The sequence below is a fragment of the Leptinotarsa decemlineata genome, unplaced genomic scaffold (genome assembly GCF_025532065.1).
Source record: "Leptinotarsa decemlineata unplaced genomic scaffold, Ldec_3_MD MMD2_tig00000035_RagTag_RagTag, whole genome shotgun sequence".
Classification (NCBI taxonomy): Eukaryota; Metazoa; Arthropoda; class Insecta; order Coleoptera; family Chrysomelidae; genus Leptinotarsa; species Leptinotarsa decemlineata.
The window spans coordinates 103,990-117,211 of record NW_027412540.1 but is presented as its reverse complement, the minus strand read 5'-3'; the positions used below and the strand labels follow the sequence as shown (position 1 = coordinate 117,211).

At 38.3% G+C, this 13,222-nt stretch overlaps 1 protein-coding gene across 1 annotated transcript in view; it reads right to left on the bottom strand.

Moving 5' to 3' along the window:
• LOC111513797 (cathepsin B) overlaps window positions 1-1,254 on the bottom strand; it is a 65,514-nt gene extending 64,260 nt beyond the window's left edge. Inside the window, exon 1 of the mRNA XM_074171688.1 lies at window positions 1,096-1,254. The gene's annotated coding sequence lies outside the window, so the exon portion shown is untranslated. The remainder of the gene's footprint in view (window positions 1-1,095) is intronic.
• Between the last annotated feature and the right edge of the window lie 11,968 nt (window positions 1,255-13,222).

The window sequence follows — 13,222 nt, the reverse complement described above, 5'->3', positions numbered from 1 at the left end:
TTTCTTTATAATTTTTATACTTTATTTTTTGTTGTATTTCATTTCACTATTCTTTCATTTCTGGTTATTTTTGCTCAATATAATTGTTATTTTCAGCTATTCATTTTTAATTCTCCTTTTTTAGTTGTTTCAGGGATTTTAAATCATTTTATATATTAGATAATGGAAGTCCGAACTAGTGAAATTCAAGAAGTATTGGTATTTATAATGTTTCTCATGGTACTCACAAATAATTTTTATTTCTCTGTAGCTTCCTGATGTTTCAAATCCGTAATAATACTATTTTAAAAACAGGAACCAGTAAAATTGCTTGAGTGTTAATGAACATTTATTAGTTTCATTATGCTTGAGAGAAATAGTAAATGGTATAAAAAATGTTTCTTATCGGTATTAATAGTAACAATTTACTACAAATACAGCTTTTAATGTTAGTTGTGATGACTTTCATCATTTCTCAAATTGAGTCAAGTTTCACTTCTATAAAAAAATAAGTTTCATGTGAATAACTTATAATTTTTCCATTACTTTGTACTGAAAATATTCATGTAAAAATATAGCCTCCATAGGTACTGCGGACTCAATAATTTGTATCTAATGAACCTCTTATTATCACTGAAAATAACATTACCAAATTTCACGAAAATCCTATAAGGAATATTAACAATACAAAAAAGTTTTAATCCTGTATCTTGCAAACAATGCATTTGCAAATCTATGTTTAAATGAATTTTTTTTTCATAAAATTAGCTTCTGTTCAGGAAATAACTTCTACAGGATTATTTGGAAATTAGTATGAAGTTGGCTGCCAATGTTAGATAGATAATGTTACTTGGTCAGGTGAATATTTTTTTATAGTTCATCATCAGGATAGTTATCAAGCCCACTTTAGTCCAGAAATGGAATTAGTGAGCTATAGATGAATCATTTAAAAACGTTTTAGTTTTCAAGGTCATGCCATAATGTTATCTGCAAATTTAATGTTTATGGTTATTTTTATTTAATAATGAGAAGTAGGCAGTTATTTTTTCAATCAGTAAATTTTTCCTGGACTGAAAATTCTAATCGGAAAATGTTAAAGTGGAAAAACTCCCTCACCTTTATCAGGACACTAATATAGAACGCACCAAATGAAAAAAAAAACTCTATTAGAAATTTATAACGATCACACCAACTGATCCAATAATCACCACAAAAACAAACTTCTCTTTATACTCACTCCTTTTATTTATAAACAAAAACTTGTAACGAAACACGGTTGCCATATCAAATCATGAATCATCTTTTCAAGAGTTATCTTTATGTTACTTCCACTGAATTGGGGTTATTTTAAATTCTTTCAGAATAATGGGATTTTTTACTTTTGAATAATATTGAAAACTGTTTGATTTTGTCTGAAATCGATATTTTTATTTTTAACAAAGCCATGTTGATTTCAACTTTGTATAATTTTCTGACAACTTGACAACACCGATTACCTGAGCTAGTTGGTGTTGGTAGATTTTGGTTTTTTCAATAGGTATTGCCGTTGTTGGTCTTGTGGTTGTTTGAAGATTCTATTTCTCATTGAAGAACGGTTTGTCATTGCTTGAATTCTATTTGAACAGAAAGATTTTTTTCTAGTTAGATCAGAATATTTAAAAATGTTTTAGTTACTGTATAAGAGATGGTAGCACTGAAAGTTAGAGCTTAGAGCACTGTATCTGTCTTAGTAGGATAATGTATATTTGTATACAGAGTCTACATACAAAGCGTGTATTTACTATTTGACACAAAGTCACATGGTCATCTAGTCAAAAAACAGATTATCTATTGATAGTGGCCGTACAGATTCGCCCCCTAGAGACTAAATTCAAAATTACAAAGTTGAAGCAGGCCGGGACTCCAATAATTTAATGAGAATTGTATTAAAGTGAAAATATGGAAATCCACACACTAGTTTTGAACCATCATTTAGTAAGTTTTTAAAATGGCTGATTGCTAGCAAATGTTCTTTATAATATGTCTATTATAGGGGTATAATTATTTTGCAGGTCTACAGGTCAGCAAATTGTTCTCAGTATACATTGCTGTCGTAATCTTGTAAGTGGACAGAAATTCTTGCAGGTCGAGTCTATCAGATATGAATCTCGACCATTTTAATCAGTTTCGACAGAAACATTTTCCAACCCCCACCCAAAAGTTTCACAATTCAAAATTAAAAATACATTTTGCAGGTCGGCGGAAATTCTTGAAGGTCGGGTCCCCCAGGCATGAATCTCGGACCAGGTTGATCATTTTCGAGAAAAAAAATTCCAACCCTTACCTTTTGAGTCTGGAAAAATTCCACATTCCTCATTTCATTGAAAATAATCATGCAGGTCGGCAGAAATTCTTGCAGGTCCAGTCTGCCAGACATAAATCTCGACCAGGTCAATCATTTTCGACAGAAAACATTTTTCGAACCCCCACCCAAAAATTTCACATTTCTGAAAAAATTGGAAATAAATTCTGCAGGTCGGCGGAAATTCTTGCAGGTCGGGACTCCCAAACATGGATCTCGACCAGGTTGATCATTTTCGACAAAAAAATTCCAACATCCACCCTTTGAGTACGGAAAAAAATCACATTACTCATTAAATTGAAAATAAACCTTGCAGATCGCCAGAAATTTTTCCATACTCAAAGGGTGGTGATTGGATTTTTTGTCGAAAATGGTCAGCCTGGTCGATATTCAAGATTTATTTTCAATTTAATGAGGAATGTGGATTTTTCCATACTCAAAAGGGTGGGGGTTGGAATTTTTTTGTCCAAAATGATCAAACTGGTCGAGATTTATGTCTGGCAGACCCGACCTGCAATCATTTCTATCGACCTGCAATAATTTCTATCGACCTGCAAAGTTTATTTTCAATTTAATGAGGAGTGTAGGTTTTTTCCATACTCAAAGGGTGGGGGTTGGAATTTTTTTGTCGAAAATGATCAACCTGGTAATTCATGTCTGGGAGACCCGACCTGCAAGGTTTATTTTCAATTTAATGGGGAATGTGAAATTTTTCCATACACAAAGGATGGGGAGTTGGAATTTTTTTTGGCGAAAATTATAATACTTGTCGAGATTCATGTCTGGAAGACCCGACCTGCAAAATGTATTTCCAATTTTTTTTAAATTGTGAAACTTTTTGGTGGGGGTTGGATAATTTTTCTGTCGAAAATGATTAACCTGGTCGAGATTCATGTCTGGCAGACCCGACCTGCAAGAATTTCTGTCCTCCTACAAGATTACGAGAGCAATGTCTACTAAGAACAATTTGCTGACCTTCAAAATAGTTATACCCATTATTGATTATGACTCAGGGCCAATTTATGCAACATTGTCATTATCATAGTGCTAATCACAGTTTACTTTCTTAATCATAATATCAAATTTAAAATGAACATTCACTTATGCATTCTTTTAATTTTTTAAAATACAACTTTATACCTAGTTGCAAGAAAAGTCTACTCAATGAGACATTTTAAAAATAACAGAGTTTTCAAGTAGAGTCATAGATACAGATGAATATTACAGTATATGCAGATAGATTTATTGCATTTCTACAAAATTATTTTCACTCTTCTGAAAAGTAAGTAAGTCTTCTCATCAGTTCGGACTTCCATTGTCTAATATAATATAAATTGATTTGAAATCCCTGAAAAAAATAAAAAGATTAACCAAAAATAACAATTTTATTAAAACAAAAAACTGAAATTGCAAGGAAATAACATACAAGCTACAACCAGAAAATAAAAAAATTGAAATATTAATAAAAGCTGAAAATAAAAAAATATTATTAACAAAAATTAAATATAAAAATAAAAATTAAAAGATTCCAAACCAAGTTACGTCACGACGTTTCGATATTAGTATCCACAATCGTCTTCGGGTGATAACTGGACTCATTTCTCCGAGATCTGAATATTTATAGGTCATTCGGGTGCTTTCACCTTTCACCTATCCCCTCTTTCCTCTTTCCGCTTCATTGGTTTTAGCGGGAGATGACCGTTTGGCGGGAGTTGGTCGTTTTTCGCTTGATAAGAGGTTTCCATATGTTACGTATCTCTACGCTAGGTTGACTAAATGCGTTGGACAAAATATACGCGGCTTCCTTGAATTTTCTCTTAAACCAGTGTTCCTCTTTGTGGATGATTTCAGCTTGAGCCCATTTGATATTATGTTGATGAGTTCAAACATGCTCTGCTATTCCGGATTTGCTGGTTTCTCCTCGCTCTGTGTGTTTCTTGTGCTCAGCAATGCGAACTTTCAATGGCCTCTTAGTTTCACCAATGTATGATTCTCCGCACTCGCAGGGTATCCGGTAAATGCAAATCTTGGAATCACAGTTCGCGTTTGGTAGCCTGGTTTTTGTGAGGCTGCTACGCATAGTGTTCCCAGATCTGAAGCAGGTCCTGATGTTATACTTGGACCCAATCCTTCTTATCCTTTCCGATAATCCTCTGATGTAGGGAAGTACAAGTACTGGCTGTGGTGGCTTCTCTTTCTTGTGGAGTTCTTGCTGTCTTTTAGCTAAAGCCTGTTCTACCATCACTATGGAGTAAACATTCCGTTGAAGGTCATTTTTGATGATGCCTATTTCTTTTCGAAACCTTCCTTTGTATTACAGAGCTCGAAAGCACGGTCTAGTAGAGTCTTGATGATTCCTCTCTTAGTCGATTGATGGTGGTTGGATTTCTGGTTCAGATACTGTCCTGTGTGAGTGGGTTTTCGATATACAGATGTTTCCCATTTAGTGTCAGCCCTCTTCACCAATACGTCTAAGAAAGGCAATTCGTTGTGGACTTCCTTCTCCATTGTGAAAGTGATGGAAGGACTTACGTTGTTGATGTGCTTCAGGAAAATGTCTAGTTCTGCATTCCCATGGTTGCATATTATGAAGGTGTCGTCTACGTATCTCAACCAGACTCGGGGCTTCATGTGGGCCTCTTCAATGGCCAGAGTTTCAAACCAGGTCACCAAACGCGGACTGCGATTCCAACAATTGCATTTACCGGATACCCTGCGAGTGCGGAGAATTATACATCGGTGAAACTAAGAGGCCATTGAAAATTCGCATTGCTGAGCACAAGAAACACACACATCGAGGAGAAACCAGCAAATCCGGAATACCAGAGCATGTTTGGACTCATCAACATAATATCAAATGGGCTCAAGCTGAAATCATCCACATAGAGGAACACTGGTTTAGGAGAAAATTCAAGGGAGCCGGGTATGTGTTGTCCAACAACGCATTTAGTCAAGCTAGTGTAGAGATACGTTACATATGGAAACCTTTTATCAAGCGAAAAACGACCAACTCCCGCCAAACGGTCATCTCCCGCTAAAACCAATGAAGCGGAAAGAGGAAAGAGGGGATAGGTGAAAGGTTAAAGCATCCGAATGACCTATAAATATTCAGATCTCGGAGGAATAAGAATGGTTGATCTTTTTATTTTTGTAAGGAATTTCAAATCAATTTCTATTATATCAAACAATGGAAGTCCGAACTAATGAAATACACCACGAAACATTGTCAGCCACCTTCAAACAAACGTTGAATACCTGGTACGGACCCGGATCCAGCGACTTATTCCGAGGATATGAGAAGACTATGGTCAAGCTCACCAAAGAAGAAACTCACCTCAGCTTCTTGTGCAGAGCTAGAGATAACAACATCATACCCAAAGGTTTTTTGCTGAAATTGCCAATCCCAGGAGAGATAGCCAAACGCATATTGGAACGCGCCAGCCGAGCACTGATGAGGTCTCAAATCAAATACCACTGTTGGAAGAGGTCAACTCTGATGCAGGATGCCATAGAACGATTTGAAGAAATAAGAAGAGAGACCTTGGAAGAGGATCATGGACCAATCTTTGCCAAAATTGAAAGCACGTGTTTGAAGATCCGACTAGGCATGGAGAATACCTACAATAGGAAGTGGGGAAAGTTGGTGAGGAAACAATGTCCAAATGCAGAACGAGAACAGGACAACGTTGAAGCCACCAACGTCATCAACATGAATTCCCGCCCGCTCACGAACGTAGAGGAATCTTTGTTGAGGAAAGGTCTAAACTTCGCCATTTCACCAACATCTGTGCCCACTTTGGAAATAATAACTGCAGTAGAATCCACCAGTTTCCTTATGGATCAGATCGAGGCAGAAGAATTCAGATGGAAAATCAGAGAACAGCTAGATCAAGAACCAGTTCCAACTCCCAACGTCAGCAATGAAGAACGAAGAGCCCTGAACAGGCTACGTAGAGACAACACCATCAAGATCTTACCTGCAGATAAGGGAAACGCTACTGTTGTGATGGATACTGATCTCTACGAACAGATGATCGAAGAGGTGCTTCAGAAAAAAAAAACAAAAATCGTAGGAGACCCTACTGCATCAATTGAAAGGAAGTTGTACCAGACTTTGAAAAACACCAAGTCTATTTTTTGGAAAAAGAGCGATCATTGCTAACACCACAACACAGTAAGCCACCTCACTTGTATGGACTACCCAAAATCCATAAAAAGGTGTTTTACTCAGACCGATCATTAGCTCCAGAGATTCAGCCACTCAGAACGTGTCCAGGTTTTTACACTTCAAATCATACAGAAGAAGCTATCTGAAGATGGGGACCTGAAAGATAGAACAAACTTACCGATACACGTAATTATGGAATTACTAGGATGCTGTGTACGAAAATGCTACTTCCAACTGAAGGACGAATTTTTTACGCAAGATGAGGGACTGCCATGGGATCGCCACTTTCACCGATTATAGCTAATATATATATATATATATATATATATATATATATATATATATATATATATATATATATATATATATATATATATATATATATAAATAGAGATTTTATCGAGTGTGCATGATACAAATCAAAAATGAAACAATTCGTGGACACAACACTCCAAAAAAGGGGGGCAAACCGCGGACACGTGTTTCTGGCTATTGGCCTCATCAGCGCGGTGCAGCCAAGTGTAAAGATTGGCAACACTTGTTTGCCGAAAGCAGGAAACAACACATACGCACGGAGTCAACAACAGAAGCCAACCGCACATTTGTGGTTCCAGTTAGAAGACCTAGAATTCCCAGGCTACATCTAACATGACCACGTAGGCAGCTATAGCTACCTGCGTGACATCCGGGTCCAGGATATAAATACAAATAGAGATTTTATCGAGTGTGCATGATACAAATTAAAAATGAAACAATTCGTGGACACAACACTCCAAAAAAGGGGGGCAAACCGCGGACACGTGTTTCTGGCTATTGGCCTCATCAGCGCGGTGCAGCCAAGTATAAAGATTGGAAACACTTGTTTGCCGAAAGCAGGAAACAACACATACGCACGGAGTCAACAACAGAAGCCAACCGCACATTTGTGGTTCCAGTTAGAAGACCTAGAATTCCCAGGCTACATCTAACATGACCACGTAGGCAGCTATAGCTACCTGCGTGACATCCGGGTCCAGGATATAAATACAAATAGAGATTTTATCGAGTGTGCATGATACAAATCAAAAATGAAACAATTCGTGGACACAACACTCCAAAAAAGGGGGGCAAACCGCGGACACGTGTTTCTGGCTATTGGCCTCATCAGCGCGGTGCAGCCAAGTGTAAAGATTGGCAACACTTGTTTGCCGAAAGCAGGAAACAACACATACGCACGGAGTCAACAACAGAAGCCAACCGCACATTTGTGGTTCCAGTTAGAAGACCTAGAATTCCCAGGCTACATCTAACATGACCACGTAGGCAGCTATAGCTACCTGCGTGACATCCGGGTCCAGGATATAAATACAAATAGAGATTTTATCGAGTGTGCATGATACAAATCAAAAATGAAACAATTCGTGGACACAACACTCCAAGAAAGGGGGGCAAACCGCGGACACGTGTTTCTGGCTATTGGCCTCATCAGCGCAGTGCAGCCAAGTATAAAGATTGGCAACACTTGTTTGCCGAAAGCAGGAAACAACACATACGCACGGAGTCAACAACAGAAGCCAACCGCACATTTGTGGTTCCAGTTAGAAGACCTAGAATTCCCAGGCTACATCTAACATGACCACGTAGGCAGCTATAGCTACCTGCGTGACATCCGGGTCCAGGATATAAATACAAATAGAGATTTTATCGAGTGTGCATGATACAAATCAAAAATGAAACAATTCGTGGACACAACACTCCAAAAAAGGGGGGCAAACCGCGGACACGTGTTTCTGGCTATTGGCCTCATCAGCGCGGTGCAGCCAAGTGTAAAGATTGGCAACACTTGTTTGCCGAAAGCAGGAAACAACACATACGCACGGAGTCAACAACAGAAGCCAACCGCACATTTGTGGTTCCAGTTAGAAGACCTAGAATTCCCAGGCTACATCTAACATGACCACGTAGGCAGCTATAGCTACCTGCGTGACATCCGGGTCCAGGATATAAATACAAATAGAGATTTTATCGAGTGTGCATGATACAAATCAAAAATGAAACAATTCGTGGACACAACACTCCAAAAAAGGGGGGCAAACCGCGGACACGTGTTTCTGGCTATTGGCCTCATCAGCGCGGTGCAGCCAAGTGTAAAGATTGGAAACACTTGTTTGCCGAAAGCAGGAAACAACACATACGCACGGAGTCAACAACAGAAGCCAACCGCACATTTGTGGTTCCAGTTAGAAGACCTAGAATTCCCAGGCTACATCTAACATGACCACGTAGGCAGCTATAGCTACCTGCGTGACATCCGGGTCCAGGATATAAATACAAATAGAGATTTTATCGAGTGTGCATGATACAAATCAAAAATGAAACAATTCGTGGACACAACACTCCAAAAAAGGGGGGCAAACCGCGGACACGTGTTTCTGGCTATTGGCCTCATCAGCGCGGTGCAGCCAAGTGTAAAGATTGGCAACACTTGTTTGCCGAAAGCAGGAAACAACACATACGCACGGAGTCAACAACAGAAGCCAACCGCACATAGTTAGAAGACCTAGAATTCCCAGGCTACATCTAACATGACCACGTAGGCAGCTATAGCTACCTGCGTGACATCCGGGTCCAGGATATAAATACAAATAGAGATTTTATCGAGTGTGCATGATACAAATCAAAAATGAAACAATTCGTGGACACAACACTCCAAAAAAGGGGGGCAAACCGCGGACACGTGTTTCTGGCTATTGGCCTCATCAGCGCGGTGCAGCCAAGTGTAAAGATTGGCAACACTTGTTTGCCGAAAGCAGGAAACAACACATACGCACGGAGTCAACAATAGAAGCCAACCGCACATTTGTGGTTCCAGTTAGAAGACCTAGAATTCCCAGGCTACATCTAACATGACCACGTAGGCAGCTATAGCTACCTGCGTGACATCCGGGTCCAGGATATAAATACAAATAGAGATTTTATCGAGTGTGCATGATACAAATCTAAAATGAAACAATTCGTGGACACAACACTCCAAAAAAGGGGGGCAAACCGCGGACACGTGTTTCTGGCTATTGGCCTCATCAGCGCGGTGCAGCCAAGTGTGAAGATTGGCAACACTTGTTTGCCGAAAGCAGGAAACAACACATACGCACGGAGTCAACAACAGAAGCCAACCGCACATTTGTGGTTCCAGTTAGAAGACCTAGAATTCCCAGGCTACATCTAACATGACCACGTAGGCAGCTATAGCTACCTGCGTGACATCCGGGTCCAGGATATAAATACAAATAGAGATTTTATCGAGCTGCCTACGTGGTCATGTTAGATGTAGCCTGGGAATTCTAGGTCTTCTAACTGGAACCACAAATGTGCGGTTGGCTTCTGTTGTTGACTCCGTGCGTATGTGTTGTTTCCTGCTTTCGGCAAACAAGTGTTGCCAATCTTTACACTTGGCTGCACCGCGCTGATGAGGCCAATAGCCAGAAACACGTGTCCGCGGTTTGCCCCCCTTTTTTGGAGTGTTGTGTCCACGAATTGTTTCATTTTTGATTTGTATCATGCACACTCGATAAAATCTCTATTTGTATTTATATCCTGGACCCGGATGTCACGCAGGTAGCTATAGCTGCCTACGTGGTCATGTTAGATGTAGCCTGGGAATTCTAGGTCTTCTAACTGGAACCACAAATGTGCGGTTGGCTTCTGTTGTTGACTCCGTGCGTATGTGTTGTTTCCTGCTTTCGGCAAACAAGTGTTGCCAATCTTTACACTTGGCTGCACCGCGCTGATGAGGCCAATAGCCAGAAACACGTGTCCGCGGTTTGCCCCCCTTTTTTGGAGTGTTGTGTCCACGAATTGTTTCATTTTTGATTTGTATCATGCACACTCGATAAAATCTCTATTTGTATTTATATCCTGGACCCGGATGTCACGCAGGTAGCTATAGCTGCCTACGTGGTCATGTTAGATGTAGCCTGGGAATTCTAGGTCTTCTAACTGGAACCACAAATGTGCGGTTGGCTTCTGTTGTTGACTCCGTGCGTATGTGTTGTTTCCTGCTTTCGGCAAACAAGTGTTGCCAATCTTTACACTTGGCTGCACCGCGCTGATGAGGCCAATAGCCAGAAACACGTGTCCGCGGTTTGCCCCCCTTTTTTGGAGAGTTGTGTCCACGAATTGTTTCATTTTTGATATATATATATATATATATATATATATATATATATATATATATATATATATATATATATATATATATATATGGAGTGATTTGAAACTCTGGCCATTGAAGAATCCCACAAGAAGCCCCTAGTTTGGTTGATATTGATTGGTGACCTTGATAATATTTTATCCGCTGTTTGTTCTGTTTTTGATGATGTGATATGCATGGGAGACTTCAACGTTAACCTTTTCAAACTACGCAATCCCCTACTCAACTGCTTTGAATGTTACAATTTAGAACAAATTCTTAATGAGCCTACTAGAATCACCAACGTTTCTAGCACGCTCATTGACCCGATTTTCGTTAGTAATAATAATCATGTTGTAAGATCTGGTACTTTATCATCCCAAGGCATTTCAGATCACAAGCTAGTTTACGTTGAATATTCAACAAAGAAATTCAAAATAGAACCCAAACTTGTAACATACCGCTGTTTCGACAATTTCACTTTGCATACTTTTTTATCAGATTTATACCAGTTGCCGTGGTTCGAAATTATAAGTGAAAATGATATTGATAATAAATTGTACAATTTCAATTCATTTTTAATCTCTACTTTTGACAGACACGCCCCTCTTAAAAAAGTTAGAATTACCAAACCACCCGCTCCTTAGCTCACTCAAAATCTCAGACTTCTTATGAAAGAACGTGATAAAGCCTTTAAAAAATTTAAAAAAACTAAATCTGTTAATGGTCGTATGAGAAATAAAGAATTGAGAAATTATACCTTGTCAATAGTTAGAACTGAAAAAAGGACATATCTCAAGTTTGTCTGTTCTGAAAAAATACCAGGCAAAACCTGGAATGCTCTTTTCTAACCTCAATGTTCGTTCAAAAAACAATTTCATTACCCAATCACCTCTCGAATCCCGATGAAATAAACAACTATTTTGCCCAATTCGTACAAAATGTTTCTAATAATTGTGATGAAAATATTGAATTTTATAGCAATAATTATTCAATCGGGCAAGATAACTTCTCATTTCGATTCGCAACTGAAGAAGCTGTTCATGAAATCCTGAATGATATCAAAAGTCAAGCTTCAGGGGTTGATAATATTTCAATTAGAATGTTGAAACTTTGTAGCCCGTTCATAGATAAATATATTACACATATCATCAATTGCAATGTGGTTTTGGGCAGGGTTTTAGCACGGCTACAGCTCTTGCTACTGACATTATTGACGGATTTGATAAGGGAATGATTAGCACTACTATTCGATTCCATCAATTATGAGCTGATTTGCATGAAACTCAAATATTATGGTTTTGATAGTGCTGCCTTATTTCTCATCTGGTCTTATTTACTTGCTAGATCTCGAAAAGTTGTTGTTGATGGTCATCACTCCTTACCTCTTGATATTCTATTAGGAGTACCACAGGGTTGCATTTTGGAACCTTTATTGTTCATCATTTATACTACTGACATTATCTCGTCCATCAAAAAATGTAAAATACAGGCGAATGCTGATGACATCCAATTATACATGCACTTCAAAATCGATGAGTGTGCTGAGGCACAAAATCTCTTCAACACTGATCTTGATTTGATCAATGGGCTAGCAAGTGAACATGACTTGAAAATTTATCCTAATGAAACAATGATGATGCACTTTGGATCGCAGAAGAATAGTAAATTTGCAGAAAACAATTTCCGTTTAGAACTAGGTCATACTTTTTTGGGAAAGAAAGTTTTTGGCTTTCTACTACTCCATCTGATACAAAAAAATTAATCACTCCTAAAAATATAACCCTTTCAAATCAAATAAGATTCCTCATGGCTGGGATTAAATCAAATAGGTGAATGAATGTCATTACGATGTCATCGATGACATAAGCAGATCAAGCTTTTTTGGGAAAGAAAGTTTTTGGCTTTCTACTACTCCATCTGATACAAAAAAAAAATGGATGAGAGAATCTTCCAAAGAAAGGAAGGATTATTCAATTTGAAAATAAGTAACTCTATACATGGATGTGTAGATCATGCAAAGAAGTAACTTTCAGACACAAACTGAAAGAAAGTCCTCCTGAAACAGCTACTTTCATATAAACATTGAATTACACGAAAGAAAAAGTTCTTTCGAAACAAATACTTCTATATGAACACTGAATTATACAGAAGATACTTTTCTCTATTCAGTTTGTATATCGAACATTCGTGGAGGAATAAGAATCAGATATCATTCACATGAGTTCTACTTTGAATGAATGGTAATAAATTGTACTCACATGGAACACTGTCACCCTAACTGGTATACACGTGTTTCGCCTTAAGACACTTGCCCTAAGGCTCTTCAGTACCAAATTGGATAACATTATAGAAAATACACACACTTCATTCATGAATTACGATTTTGAATGTCACGGAATAAGCTTGATCTGCTTATGTCATCGATGACATCGTAATGACATTCATTCACCTATTTGATTTAATCCCAGCCATGAGGAATCTTACGATGTCATCGATGACATAAGCAGATCAAGCTTATTCCGTGACATTCAAAATCGTAATTCATGAATGAAGTGTGTGTATT